This window comes from Lucilia sericata, unplaced genomic scaffold (assembly GCF_015586225.1).
Source record: "Lucilia sericata isolate MDLA Ls3-8-SP2 unplaced genomic scaffold, ASM1558622v1 Contig000798F_arrow, whole genome shotgun sequence".
Classification (NCBI taxonomy): domain Eukaryota; kingdom Metazoa; phylum Arthropoda; class Insecta; order Diptera; family Calliphoridae; genus Lucilia; species Lucilia sericata.
Window position 1 is genome coordinate 35,281 of NW_023994790.1, and position 16,602 is coordinate 51,882.

A 16,602-nucleotide genomic window follows, 5' to 3' on the forward strand; every position below is an offset into this window, starting at 1 on the left:
TCTTAGAAAATTTTGGTCTCTTTTTTCCCTTTTTTAGAGAATACTCTGTAAATGAATAAATATATAAATTTAAATTTGAATGATTATTTATCAGCATTGCTATAAATATGTACCTCTTTAATGTGATAAGTCCATGAAATGTACGCTAGTATGTAAGGAAATATGTTAACATAAATGTAGTTTTATAAACATGTAAAATGAAAATTTGTTGGAAATAAAAATTTAATTGAATTGAATTAATTGCGCAGCCAGAATATTCTTGTGTGAACAGTGTTTAAGTGTGTGTTAAAGAAAAAAAAAAGTGATCAAAGTGAAGTGAAAATGTCTCGTACTAAGCAAACTGCCCGTAAATCGACTGGTGGCAAAGCACCACGTAAACAATGGCAACTAAGGCTGCACGTAAAAGTGCACCAGCCACAGGTGGTGTTTAGAATCCACATCGTTATCGTCCCGGTACTGCGTGAAATTCTTCGTTCTCAGAAGAGTACTGAATTGTTGATTAGTAAATTGCCATTCCAACGTTTGGTTCGTGAAATTGCTCAAGATTTCAAAACTGATTTACGTTTCCAGAGTTCCGCTGTTATGGCCTTGCAAGAAGCAAGTAAAGCATATTTGGTTGGTCTTTTCGAAGATACAAATTTGTGTGCCATTCTTGCAAAACGTGTCACAATTATGCCGAAAGATTTTCAATTGGACAGACGTATTCGTGGTGAACGTGCTTAAGAAAATAGAGATTGAAAATTGTAAAAAAAAATCGGACCTTTTCAGGACCAGTGACTAAAATTTAAAAAAGAGATCTGAAAATTTACTACCATAAGTTAAACAATTTTGTTTTCTTATTTATGTGAACAATGCTGAATCGGTTCTTTTAAAGGTCAGTAAACATATTTATAAAGACTATTTTTCTATCAAAATTCGATTTTTAGAGTGAAAACATGAAAGTCCATTTTCTGGCTAAACAAAAAGAGATATGGCCAAAAGGAAAGATATCTGAGATCACTTTTATTTTCTACCAAAATTCGTGAAAACATGAAAGTCCATTTTCTGGCTAAACAAGAAGAGGGCCAAAAGGAAAGATATCTGTGATCACTTTTATTTTCTACCAAAATTCGATTTTTAGAGTGAAAACATAAAAGTCCATTTTCTGGTTAAACTAGAAGAGATAGGGCCAAAAGGAAAGATATCGGTGATCACTTTTAGAGTGAAGAAATAAAAGTCCATTTTCTGGCTAAACAAGAAGAGATAGGGCCAAAAGGATAGATATCTGTGATCACTTCTATATTCTACCAAAATTTGATTTTTAGAGTGAAAACATTAAGGTTCATTTTCTGGCTAAACAAGAAAAAATAAGGCCAAAAGAAAAGATATCTGTGATCACTTCCATTTTCTGGCTAAACTAGAAAAGATAGGGCCAAAAGGAAAGATATCTGTGATTACTTTTATTTTCTACCAAAATTCGATTTTTAGAGTGAAAACATAAAAGTCCATTTTCTGGCTAAACTAGAAGAGATAGGGCCAAAAGGAAAGATATCTGTGATCACTTTTATTTTCTACAAAAAATTCGATTTTTAGAGTGAAAACATAAAAGTCCATTTTCTGGCTAAAATAGAAGAGATAGGGCCAAAAGCAAACATATCTGTGATCACATCTATTTTCTACCAATATTCGGCTTTTAGAGTGAAAACATTAAAGTCCATTTTCTGGGTAAACTAGAAGTGATAGGGCCAAAAGGATAGATATCTGTGATCACTTCTATATTCTAACAAAATTCGATTTTTAGAGTGAAAACATTAAAGTCCATTTTCTGGCTAAACAAGAAGAGATAGGGCCAAAAGGAAAGATATCAGTGATCACTTTTATTTTCTACCAAAATTTGATTTTTAGAGTGAAAATATTAAAACCATTTTCTGACTAAACTAGAACAGATAGGGCCAAAAGGATGAATATCTGTGATCACTTTTATTTTCTACCAAAATTCGATTTTTAGAGGGAAGACATAAAAGTCCCTTTTCTGGCTAAACTAGAAGAGATAGGGCCAAAAGGAAAGATATCTGTGATTACTTTTATTTTCTACCAAAATTCGATTTTTAGAGTGAAAACATAAAAGTCCATTTTCTGGCAAAACTAGAAGATATAAGGCCAAAAGGAAAGATATCTGTGATCACTTTTATTTTCTACCAAAATTCGAAGGGAAAGATATCTGTGATCAGTTTTATTTTCTACCAAAATTCGATTTTTAGAGTGAAGACATAAAAGTCTATTTTCTAGCTAAACTAGAAGAGATAGAGCCAAAAGGAAGGATATGTGTGATCACTTTTATTTTCTACCAAAATTTGATTTTTTGAGTGAAATTATAAAAGTCACTTTTCTGGCTAAACTAGAAGAGATAGGGCCAAAAGGAAAGATATCTGTGATCACTTTTTGTTTGATTTTTAGAGTGAAAACATTAAGGTTCATTTTCTGGCTAAACAAGAAAAGATAAGGCCAAAAGAAAAGATATCTGTGATCACTTCCATTTTTTGGCTAAACTAGAAAAGATAGGGCCAAAAGGAAAGATATCTGTGATTACTTTTATTTTCTACCAAAATTCGATTTTTAGAGTGAAAACATAAAAGTCCATTTTCTGGCTAAACTAGAAGAGATAGGGACGAAAGGAAAGATATCTGTGATCACTTTTATTTTCTACCAAAATTCGATTTTTACAGTGAAAACATAAAAGTCAATTTTCTGGCTATACTAGAAGAGATAGGGCCGAAAGGAAAGATATCTGTGATCACTTCTATATTCTACCCAAAATTCTGTTTTTAGAGTGAAAACGTTAAAGTCCATTTTCTGGCTAAACAAGAAGAGATAGGGCCAAAAGGAAAGATATCAGTGATCACTTCTATTTTCTACCAAAATTCGGTTTTTAGAGTGAAGACATAAAAGTCCATTTTCTGGGTAAACTAGAAGTGATAGGGCCAAAAGGATAGATATCTGTGATCAATTCTATATTCTAACAAAATTCGATTTTTAGAGTGAAAACATTAAAGTCCATTTTCTGGCTAAACAAGAAGAGATAGGGCCAAAAGGAAAGATATCAGTGATCACTCTTGTTTTCTACCAAAATTCAATTTTTTAGTGAAAATATAAAAGTCCATTTTTTGGCTAAACTAGAAGAGATAGGGTCAAAAGGAAAGATATCTGTGATCACTTTTATTTTCTACCAAAATTCGAAGGGAAAGATATCTGTGATCAGTTTTATTTTCTACCAAAATTCGATTTTTATAGTGAAGACATAAAAGTCTATTTTCTAGCTAAACTAGAAGAAGGATATGTGTGATCACTTTTATTTTCTACCAAAATTCGATTTTTAGAGTGAAGACATAAAAGTCTATTTTCTAGCTAAACTAGAAGAGATAGGGCCAAAAGAATGGATCTCTGTGATCACTTTTATTTTCTACCAAAATTCGATTTTTTTAGTGAAAATATAAAAGTCCATTTTCTGGCTAAACTAGAAGAGATAGGGCCAAAAGGATTGATATCTGTGATCACTTTTATTTTCTACCAACATTCGATTTTTAGAGTAAAAACATAAAAGTCCATTTTCTGGCTAAACTAGAAGAGATAGGGCCAAATGGAAAGATATCTTTGATCACTTTTATTTTCTACCAAAATTCGATTTTTAGAGTGAAAACATTAAAGTCCATTTTCTGGCTAAACTAGAAGAGATGGGGCCAAAAGGAAAGATATCTGTGATCACATTTATTTTTTACTAAAATTCGATTTTTAGAGTGAAAACATAAAAGTCCATTTTCTAGCTAAACTAGAAGAGATAGGGCCAAAAGAAAAGATATATGAGATCACTTTTATTTTCCACCAAAATTCCATTTTTTAGTGAAAACATAAAAATCACTTTTCTGGCTAAGCAAGAAGAGGTAAGGCCAAAAGGAAAGATATCTGTGATCACTTTTATTTTCCACCAAAATTCCATTTTTGAGTGAAAACATAAAAGTCCATTTTCTGACTAAACTAGAAGAGACAAGGCCAAAAGGAGAGATATAGAAGACATAGGGCCGAAAGAAGAGATATCTGTGATCACATTTATTTTCTACCAAAATTCGATTTTTAAAGTGAAAACATAAAAGTCCATTTTCTAGCTAAAGTAGAAGAGATAGGGCCAAAAGGAAAGATATCTGTGATCACTTTTATTTTTTATCAATATTCGACTTTTAGAGTGGAAACATAAAAGTCCATTTTCTGGCTAAACTAGAAGAGATAGGGACGAAAGGAAAGATATCTGTGATCACTTTTATTTTCTACCAAAATTCGATTTTTAGAGTGAACACATAAAAGTCCATTTTCTGGCTAAACTAGAAGAGATAGGGCCAAAAGGATGGAAATCTGTGATCACCTTTATTCCCTACCAAAATTTGATTTTTTTATTGAAAATATAAAAGTTCATTTTCTGGCTAAACTAGAAGAGATAGGGCCAAAAGTAAAGATATCTGTGATCACATTTGTTTTGTACCAAAATTCGATTTTTTAGTGAAAATATAAAAGTCCATTTTCTGGCTAAACTAGAAGAGGTAGGGCCAAAAGGATGGATATCTGTGATCACTTTTATTTTCTACCAAAATTCGATTTTTTGAGTGACAACATACAAATCCATTTTCTGGCTAAACCTGAAGAGATAGAGCCAAAAGGAAAGATATCTGTGATCACTTTTATTTTTTACCAAAATTTGATTTTTAGAGTGAAAACAATAAAGTCCATTTTCTAGCTAAACTAGAAGAGATAGGGCCAAAAGGATGGATATCTGTGATCACTTTTATTTTCCACCAAAATTCGTTTTTTTTATTGAAAACGTAAAAGTCCACTTTTTAGCTAAACTAGAAGAGAGAGTGCCAAAAGGATGGAAATCTGTGATCACCTTTATTTTCTACCAAAATTCGAACTTTTGAGTGACAACATACAAATCCATTTCCTGGCTAAACTAGAAGAGATAGGGCCAAAAGGAAAGATATCTGTGATCACTTTTATTTTTTACCAAAATTTGATTTTTAGAGTGAAAACATTAAAGTCCATTTTCTAGCTAAACTAGAAGAGATAGGGCCAAAAGGATGGATATCTGTGATCACTTTTATTTTCTACCAAAATTCTTTTTTTTTAGTGAAAACATAAAAGTCCATTTTTTAGCTAAACTAGAAGAGATAGATCCAAAAGGATGGAAATCTGTGATCACCTTTATTTTCTACCAAAATTCGATTTTTTGAGTGACAACATACAAATCCATTTTCTGGCTAAACTAGAAGAGATAGAGCCAAAAGGAAAGATATCTGTGATCACTTTTATCTGTGATCACTTTTATTTTCTGTGATAACTTTTATTTTCTACCAAAATTTGATTTTTTGAGTGAAAACACAAAATTTCATTTTCTGGCTAAACTAGAAGAGATAGGGCCAAAAGGACGGATATCTGTGATCACTTTTATTTTCTACCAAAATTCGATTTTTAGAGTGAAAACATAAAAGTCCATTTTCTGGCTAAACTAGAAGAGATGGATATCTGTGATCACCTTTATTTTCTACCAAAATTCGATTTTTAGAGTGAAAACATACAAATCCATTTTCTGGCTAAACTAGAAGAGATAGGGCCAAAAGGATGGATATCTGTGATCACTTTTATTTTCTACCAAAATTCGTTTTTTTTAGTGAAAACATAAAAGTCCATTTTTAGCTAAACTAGAAGAGAGAGTGCCAAAAGGATGGAAATCTGTGATCACCTTTATTTTCTACCAAAATTCGATTTTTTGAGTGACAACATACAAATCCATTTTCTGGCTAAGCTAGAAGAGATAGGGCCAAAAGGAAAGATATCTGTGATCACTTTTATTTCCTACCAAAATTTTACTTTTTGAGTGAAAACACAAAAGTCCATTTTCTGGCTAAACTAGAAGAGATAGGGCCAAAAGAAAAGATATATGAGATCACTTTTATTTTCCACCAAAATTCCATTTTTTAGTGAAAACATAAAAATCACTTTTCTGGCTAAGCAAGAAGAGGTAAGGCCAAAAGGAAAGATATCTGTGATCACTTTTATTTTCCACCAAAATTTCATTTTTGAGTGAAAACATAAAAGTCCATTTTCTGACTAAACTAGAAGAGACAGGACCAAAAGGAGAGATATAGAAGACATAGGGCCGAAAGAAGAGATATCTGTGATCACATTTATTTTCTACCAAAATTCGATTTTTAAAGTGAAAACATAAAAGTCCATTTTCTAGCTAAAGTAGAAGAGATAGGGCCAAAAGGAAAGATATCTGTGATCACTTTTATTTTTTATCAATATTCGACTTTTAGAGTGGAAACATAAAAGTCCATTTTCTGGCCAAACTAGAAGAGATAGGGACGAAAGGAAAGATATCTGTGATCACTTTTATTTTCTACCAAAATTCGATTTTTAGAGTGAAAACATAAAAGTCCATTTTCTGGCTAAACTAGAAGAGATAGGGCCAAAAGGATGGAAATCTGTGATCACCTTTATTCCCTACCAAAATTTGATTTTTTTATTGAAAATATAAAAGTTCATTTTCTGGCTAAACTAGAAGAGATAGGGCCAAAAGTAAAGATATCTGTGATCACTTTTGTTTTGTACCAAAATTCGATTTTTTTAGTGAAAATATAAAAGTCCATTTTCTGGCTAAACTAGAAGAGGTAGGGCCAAAAGGATGGATATCTGTGATCACCTTTATTTTCTACCAAAATTCGATTTTTTGAGTGACAACATGCAAATCCATTTTCTGGCTAAACCTGAAGAGATAGAGCCAAAAGGAAAGATATCTGTGATCACTTTTATTTTTTACTAAAATTCGGTTTTTAGAGTGGAAACATAAAAGTCCATTTTAGGCTAAACTAGAAGAGATAGGGCCAAAAGGAAACATATCTGTGATCACTTTTATTTTCTACCAAAATTCGATTTTTTTAGCGAAAATATAAAAGTCCATTTTCTGGCTAAACTAGAAGAGATAGGGCTGAAAGGAAAGATATCTGTGATCACTTTTATTTTCAGCCAAATTTCGATTTTTTTACAGAAAACATAAAAATCCATTTTCTAGCTAAACTAGAAGAGAGAGTGCCAAAAGGATAGAAATCTGTGATCACCCTTATTTTCTACCAAAATTCGATTTTTAGAGTGAAAACATACAAATCCATTTTCTAGCTAAACTAGAAGAGATAGGGCCAAAAGGATGGATATCTGTGATCACTTTTATTTTCTACCAAAATTTGATTTTTTGAGTGAAAACACAAAATTTCATTTTCTGGCTAAACTAGAAGAGATTGGGCCAAAAGGATGGATATCTGTGATCACTTTTGTTTTGTACCAAAATTCGATTTTTTTAGTGAAAATATAAAAGTCCATTTTCTGGCTAAACTAGAAGAGGTAGGGCCAAAAGGATGGATATCTGTGATCACCTTTATTTTCTACCAAAATTCGATTTTTAGAGTGAAATCATACAAATCCATTTTCTGGCTAAACTAGAAGAGATAGGGCCAAAAGGAAAGATATCTGTGATCACTTTTATTTTTTACCAAAATTTGATTTTTAGAGTGAAAACAATAAAGTCCATTTTCTAGCTAAACTAGAAGAGATAGGGCCAAAAGGATGGATATCTGTGATCACTTTTATTTTTTATCAATATTCGACTTTTAGAGTGGAAACATAAAAGTCCATTTTCTGGCCAAACTAGAAGAGATAGGGACGAAAGGAAAGATATCTGTGATCACTTTTATTTTCTACCAAAATTCGATTTTTAGAGTGAAAACATAAAAGTCCATTTTCTGGCTAAACTAGAAGAGATAGGGCCAAAAGGATGGAAATCTGTGATCACCTTTATTCCCTACCAAAATTTGATTTTTTTATTGAAAATATAAAAGTTCATTTTCTGGCTAAACTAGAAGAGATAGGGCCAAAAGTAAAGATATCTGCGATCACTTTTGTTTTATACCAAAATTCGATTTTTTTAGTGAAAATATAAAAGTCCATTTTCTGGCTAAACTAGAAGAGGTAGGGCCAAAAGGATGGATATCTGTGATCACTTTTATTTTCTACCAAAATTTGATTTTTTGAGTGAAAACACAAAATTTCATTTTCTGGCTAAACTAGAAGAGATTGGGCCAAAAGGTTGGATATCTGTGATCACTTTTGTTTTGTACCAAAATTCGATTTTTTTAGTGAAAATATAAAAGTCCATTTTCTGGCTAAACTAGAAGAGGTAGGGCCAAAAGGATGGATATCTGTGATCACCTTTATTTTCTACCAAAATTCGATTTTTAGAGTGAAAACATACAAATCCATTTTCTGGCTAAACTAGAAGAGATAGGGCCAAAAGGAAAGATATCTGTGATCACTTTTATTTTTTACCAAAATTTGATTTTTAGAGTGAAAACAATAAAGTCCATTTTCTAGCTAAACTAGAAGAGATAGGGCCAAAAGGATGGATATCTGTGATCACTTTTATTTTCCACCAAAATTCGTTTTTTTTTATTGAAAACATAAAAGTTCATTTTTTAGCTAAACTAGAAGAGAGAGTGCCAAAAGGATGGAAATCTGTGATCACCTTTATTTTCTACCAAAATTCGATTTTTTGAGTGACAACATACAAATCCATTTCCTGGCTAAACTATAAGAGATAGGGCCAAAAGGAAAGATATCTGTGATCACTTTTATTTTTTACCAAAATTTGATTTTTAGAGTGAAATCATTAAAGTCCATTTTCTAGCTAAACTAGAAGAGATAGGGCCAAAAGGATGGATATCTGTGATCACTTTTATTTTCTACCAAAATTCTTTTTTTTTAGTGAAAACATAAAAGTCCATTTTTTATCTAAACTAGAAGAGATAGATCCAAAAGGATGGAAATCTGTGATCACCTTTATTTTCTACCAAAATTCTATGTTTTGAGTGACAACATACAAATCCATTTTCTGGCTAAACTAGAAGAGGTAGAGCCAAAAGGAAAGATATCTGTGATCACTTTTATTTTTTACCAAAATTTGATTTTTAGAGTGAAAACATTAAAGTCCATTTTCTAGCTAAACTAGAAGATATAGGGCCAAAAGGATGGATATCTGTGATCACCTTTATTTTCTACCAAAATTCGATTTTTAGAGTGAAAACATACAAATCCATTTTCTGGCTAAACTAGAAGAGATAGGGTCAAAAGGAAAGATATCTGTGATCACTTTTATTTTTTACTAAAATTTGATTTTTAGAGTGAAAACATTAAAGTCCATTTTCTAGCTAAACTAGAAGAGATAGAGCCAAAAGGATGGATATCTGTGATCACTTTTATTTTCTACCAAAATTTGATTTTTTGAGTGAAAACACAAAATTTCATTTTCTGGCTAAACTAGAAGAGATAGGGCCAAAAGGATGGATATCTCTGATCACTTTTATTTTCTACCAAAATTCGATTTTTTTAGTGAAAATATAAAAGTTCATTTTCTGGCTAAACTAGAAGAGATAGGGCCAAAAGGATGTATATCTGTGATCACTTTTATTTTATAAAACAACCATTATTAATCCTATCTTTTTTTGTTACACAGTTTACTAATGGACAATCACCCTGAACATAAGAACTTCGTGAACAATATAAGAAAATATAATTGTTGATTTCAAATGACCTCATTTTGAGCAGCGCATATTTTCCAAGATGGCATTATGCCGATGTTTAAAGTACAAGGAAAAGTTTGTCACTTGATTAGAAGTTTATTGCCTATACATGAAAATTCACAGCTTTTGGTGCAGATGAAAGAGAAAGAGATGTAAGAACTTTTAAAGAGCAGTTTTAAGAACATCATTGTAAACGTTCCGCAACAATGTGAATCATTTAGAGTAATTACCTAAGCTCCAATTACGGAATCTCGTCCAGGTCGTTTCTAAACAGCAATTTGTAGAGAAGTATATATAGTAATTGAATTTATACCCTCCCCACTATGGTGGTGTAGGGTATAAACACATAATAGTATTTTACATATAGAGGAACACACGTTTGGGGGTGGATAAAGACTCCCAAGTACATGAAAAGAGCAAATTTGAACAAATTTTATTAAGATGTATCGAAAATGTTCAAGTTTTTATTTTAATACAAGCGCAAATTAAGACTTCCATCCAAGAGACCTCTAAATCTATAATACGATACAAATTTCATAATAAAAAAAAAATTGCAATATAATTTTGTCTTCATCATTCGATCATTCATGGGCTTACTATGAAATATAGAAGTGTATCCAACCCTCATTGAGAGTATTGAACAAATATCTCATAAGCTTCACAAATATTATCCAAATGTTATTAAAAAAAGTTGAAAATTTTATAATTTGTTCAAAGGTTTTTAACTTTAAACACTTACATATTTGATGGAGCTACCTACACAGAAAAAACTGAAAATGAGTTTTAATTATCAAATTGATTGTATCAAGCAAGTTTTGCACCTATCAACAAAATGATGATATCAATTATGAAATTTGTAAAAAAATATTTTTTTCCAATTAAAGAAATAATCAAAACAATTAACATCAGTAATTAAATTCAAAATTAGTTAATTCATTAAATATTTAATAAAATAAAACTTACATTTTAATTAGTTTATTAATCAAATAAATTGAACAGTTTGGTTAAAAATGTATTAAAAATCAATAAAGTCGATGATTGAAACAATCAAAGCATTAATTGAATGCTTACAACATTAAAGGATTCAAAAATATCTCTTTATTGTCACATTTGAACAAATAAAGTGATTTATAAATTTTAAAATATTTATGAAACTTCAACTTCTTATGCCTAAAATATTATTGACTATTTGAGAATTATTTTCCGTTATAAATAATGAAATTATTTAAATAAAATATCAAAACAAAAAACCAAAATAAAAAAGTAGGCTGGAAAAACTTTTTCAGCCAATTAAAAAATTAATTGATTCAATTAAAAGTTTAATCAAATTTGTATACTTAGGATCAAAACAATGAGATAATTATGACAATTAAAAAATTGTCTAAATAAAAGTTAAAGAAAGAGGAAAACATGTTAATTGAAAATAAACTACCGATAATTTTTTCTGTGTATGGGCTTAAAAATTTGTAGTCTTACCCCCATTTTTTTTAACCGGCAGAATATCTACCGGCTAAACGATAACCGGAGAATGAGATTGTGGCCCTTATACTTTCAAATATTGTAAGTATACATATACACAGAAAAAAAATATGAATTAATATCAATTATGAAATTGCTCATATTAATTAAAAAAGTTTTGATTTTGCTCTAATCATCAAAATGATACTATTGATTAACTGAAAATTAAAAATGTTAATTGGAAAATAAGTGGCAAAAAATTCAATTAAAGCAGTATTATTGTAATTAATTTATGTAATTGATTCGGTAGCAAATTTCAAACAAATTTTTAATGTATTTGATTAATTTCGTAATTATTTTTATTTCAAATATCGACTAAAAATTTAACTATCCCAATTCAAGATTTAACTAAATTGCGAATAAAAATATTAAAATTTTCCATAATTATTATTTTTTTATTGAATATAACTTTCAAATTATAAGTAATATAAATAAAATGTGTGTATGTATGCAAACTCCACGATATTTTCAGATACATTTGAGTGACTGCGAAACCAATCATAGCTGATGCAAACTCCTAGAATTTACGGGAGAATTTAGGGACACGTATGTACCAAGAAATAATAATCTGAAAGAAACAACAAAATAAAAATTAAATAAACTGGCGAGAATTCTTGCACTACGCTTACCTCGTGTTATGTTCACCGCCTTATTGGAATGCATTTTGGAAATAATACATCTTAAAATAACTTCCACAGAATATCCTCCCGGGTACATGTTACATTGGTGTTATTGCAATATTCCGGTAATAAGAGTAGCTACCAATACCTTTAGTCAGCCGGGACTATAAACTGGTGGTGATCAAATGTATCCTCGGCATTTCCTTGGAATGGGGTCGAACCAGAGCACCATATAATCTGGCACTACGGGTGGCCAGTTGCCCGCAGGTCTTGTCCTGGTTGGTTGAGGTTCCTTCGGGACCCACGTAGTGGCTGTGGTTTAAACCCAAATTCGCGGGGAGAGAATGTTGGTTTAAGGACTGATATACCCTATGGATTCTCTCTCGGGTGCTGTTGCCATCTCAACAGATGTCACTGGGTGATGTGACAGAGCAACTTATGCTGGATTCCTGAACCCGTTGAGTATTCCTTACTCTTCGCGTAGTAGAGCGCCAGTACCATGTTGAAACTTGATCTGAGAATGGAACTGATGTAAGTTGGTGAACGATCGGGAAAGACTCCTATGCCCGACAGGAGACTAGTTGTGATTTAGTAGATCTATTACTTCAGGGAAGTTCTCGGTGCTGTTGCCATCTCAACCGGATGCATATTGTTTCATGATATGCGACTTATGGTTGAGGTCCACCACTCAACTTGTCGAGGCAATTATTGCGTTCGAATTGACTTTGGAAATACCTACATCCTTTGTCACATTATCTGACATACAGAGGGATATTGATTTATTGGCTGGGTATTTCGGACTACCAAATACGTCTCTGTTGTTACAGAATCAACAGGACCATCTCAGTAGTATGGTTGCGCGGGCTTTGAAAGGTTAAAGAATCTTTCATGATATTTAAAGCGTGGCTACCGGTATATCGAAAGATTGATTTCACCTGATGTTGGGGTTGTATCCCCTTCTATTGATTTTAGACCAACGATTGATTTTTCCTTGTCGGGGCTTGCATTGGTATTGATCTCATGCTGCCTGTCATTCCGCAACGGGGCTACAGCCACGTACAAAAATTGCCATCTGAGTTCTTCATAGAAGGATTCAGGGGCTCGTGGTAGACCGTCCCAAGTCTACCCAGTGGATGAAAAAGACCACCGTTAAATAAGGCCGTCAAGGCAGGTGTTCACATTAAGCATTTAGACATTCCCACAGAACATCTTAAAGACACAATATTAAATTATATACACATATTTTTAAACTAGAATATTTTTACTTACGGAATAGATCTTTTACTACTTTATGACTTTTACTACTTTTAGACTTTAATGATTTTAGTGATACACAAACAATTTCCATTGTGGTTAATCGGTTTTACTATTGCAATTCGTTCTTTTTTATTTCGATTATGTACTTTAGTATTTTTAAATATAGTACTGTTGTTCCTTATGGAAAGAATGTCGAGATGGGTAGAAAAACCAATGGTTACAAATTTGTTAACATTCAATGTGAAACAAATAAAACAGTGTGCAAATTTTGTGAAAAATATACATATAACGGAAGTCATTTTGCAAATATGTATATAAAGATTTATAAGGGCGATTTCATATCAAGTGACCCCACGCAAGATATCGTAAATAGATATCATAAATCCGTTTATGCTGATTTATTATGTGGAAGTTGAAGAAAAAAAAGAAAAAATATGTTATAAATAAGCAAAGATGATTTTGTTTCGTCAATATTTCAAATTCGAATACGAAGGATGTGAGTCCTTTATCAATTTGTGATAATGGTGGATTTAGAAGCATTGTTTATTCCATTTTTGAATGCTTAAAAATGAATTCAATTAAGCAAACATGATTTTGTTTCGTCAATACTTCAAATTCGAATACGAAGGATGTGAGACCTTCATCAATTTGTGATAATGGTGGATTTAGAAAAATTGTTTATTCCATTTTTGAATGCTTAAAAATGAATCCAATTAATGCCCATAATGTGAAAATATTTATTGAAGAAGCTAAAAGAAGATATCAAAATTCTTCTTAAATACAAAATTATTGACGTTAAACAGGGAAATTATAGGGATCCATGTACAACTTGAAATGTTTACAATGTGGTGAACGTTTATATCGTTTAATTGTAAAACTAAATATTTTTACATTACAAGTTTAAAAATTTTGAGGTTTTGAGTCCATAATAATGCCAATTTTGGCAATGCGCTAATTCAGTGTACTATAGGTACAGATTTCTTATTGTTTTAGAGAGATTTGGTGTAAGATCTAAAATTAGCACATTTGCATCTGCGCATTCGTTCATTTAAACTAACTTTCAAACCACCATTTGAAACCAAATTCAATATCAATCAGCAAAAGTTGCAAAAGCCTGTTTAAGGATTGCAAAGTCAATCGCTAAACAACAATTCTCAATACATTATTCCATTGAATTGCTTATAAGAGAAATCCACAACACAACCAGCTGCAAGATAACCACCAGCTTCATAATCCTGTGCATCCAATGGCCCAAAATCTATGCTAAGAGAAATATCTCATCATCCTTTTCAAATCAGAAAACATAAGATTATTCTATTTGCATCATAATAAATTGTTAATAATTTAAAAATCCAGTGGATCTTAACTAACTAAATAATCTAGCAACAGTCTTTTATAAATTACATTTTTTCCCAACATCAACAAACAGCACCAACATCGAGAATGGAGATGCCTTATCGTTCATCGTTGTACTATTGGGTGAGTAAAAAGTTAATTCTCTTGAATTGTAAAATACTCTTGTGCTTAAAACAAAACCACAAAATTAATCAATGAACAGAATCCAAAATTTTTATCAATGAAATCCTACATATTATCCACATTATACTAATGTTCAAATGTTAATATTGTACATACTTATGTATCATGAATTCTATGAGAAATCAATTAAGAATTGACCGAAGGTCTTCATATTTCATAAATTTTTTGTAAACACATACTCTATTAGACATATAAGACATATCTACATAAAAAGTTTATATTTTAATTTGTTCGAAAGCTACTAAAAATAAAAAAAGGTATAAAATTTTGAAGGTTCATATCTTTGAGAGTTTTTATAGGATTTTGTTGATTTAAAACACAATCTAATACTATGGCTGCGTTCTTTTATTCTAATATAATTTTTATACCCTTCACCTTCGTGAGAAGGGTATATATAAGTTTGTCATTCCGTTTGTAATTTCCAAAATTTAATCTGACGACCCCATAAAGTATGTATATATATTCTGAATCCTTATAGATAGCCGAGTCGATTAAGCCATGTCCGTCTGTCTGTCTGTCCGTCAGTCTGTCTGTTGAAATCAGTTTTCTGAAGACCCCAGATATCTTCGGGATTAAAATCTTCAATAATTCTATCAGACATGCTTTCGAGAAGTTTCCTATTTAAAATCAGCAAAATCCGTTCATAAACAACGGAGATATAAGCAAAAATCCGAGACAACCTCTGAAAATTTCATAACAAATAAACAACAACAACACTGCTTATTCATTGCTTTTGTATTTTGTTTTTGTTCTTTTGAGTATTTCGTTTCGTATGTTTGGATGGCTGTGTGTTTCATTGCCTGTGTATATTGTTTTTGTTTCTTGGTGTATTGAATTTCGTATGTTTGGATGTCTGTTGGTTTCATTGCGTTGTGTATGTTTGGATGTCTGTTGGTTTTACTGCCTTGTGTATTTTTTTGTGTGTTTTTTTCGTTTAGCGTTGTTGTTGTTCATTATGTTTTGCTATTGCTATAATAATGATATAGTCGGGGAAATGAATTTTTAAATACACTATGGTGATGGGTATATAAGATTCGGCACAGCCGAATATAGTACTCTTACTTGTTTTTATGTTAATAAGTTTAAGATTAAGAGCATTATTTTTTAAATGCACTTTTTGAATGTATTTTTTAAATTTTTCTCCCTGTTTAAAATTTTTTACAAGTTCATTAATCGATTATTTGAGTCTTTTTATGCAAAATATAAAAATATATTTTATTAGGGACATTATATCTATTTTTTCGATTTCTTAAAATGCTTTTTATGAGGAAATTAAAAATTTTATTGATATTGTATGCATTTAACAAAATTTAAAATTGTTGTTATTGGATGTAGCAATGAAAATCGGTGTAAACAAGTTTCCATAAAATAACGTTAATGCTCAAAATATGTATAACTTTAGGGATGAAAATCGACATAAACAAGATTTATTGGTACCTGTATCTCCATACTACATATCATAGTGATCGTTCCATATTTGACTCTGACAAATTCTATATTAATCAATAATTGACCCTACCTCCGACACAAACTCCCCTTTAGAAAATTACTTTAATATTTAGAAGTTGATAGAATCCGCAATTCTTTCTCAACGCAGAGATAATGAAGAATACAGTGGAAAAGCAGAATCTCAACGTCTAAGACGATCAAAATAAAATTCACAACATATTAATGAGGAACGGGACCAAAATAGAATATCTGAATCAATACGCGATGCTTTAGCGCATTCATTGCGACGAGAAGAACAGAAATTCAGAGAAGCAGAATGCGAACACGATGATCCGGAGATTAGAGAAGCCGAATGTGAATAGAATTCCTTGGTGCATTCAACTAGACGCTCTTATTCGCGCAGAGGAACAAAGACAAACAACTGCAGAGCATAGAAAACATCGAGAACCAGAGTGTGAATGGGATGCTTTAACGCATTCTGCAAGACGCGCAGATCCGGAGTACAGAAATGCAGAGCGTGAACGGGATACCTTAGCGCATTCATTGATGTGCGCAGACCCAAAGTT

General features: G+C 31.3%; 1 pseudogene; it reads left to right on the top strand.

Moving 5' to 3' along the window:
- Nucleotides 1–316: 316 nt before the first annotated feature.
- On the top strand, nt 317–723 carry LOC119608171 (annotated as a pseudogene).
- The last annotated feature ends 15,879 nt before the right edge of the window (nt 724–16,602 follow it).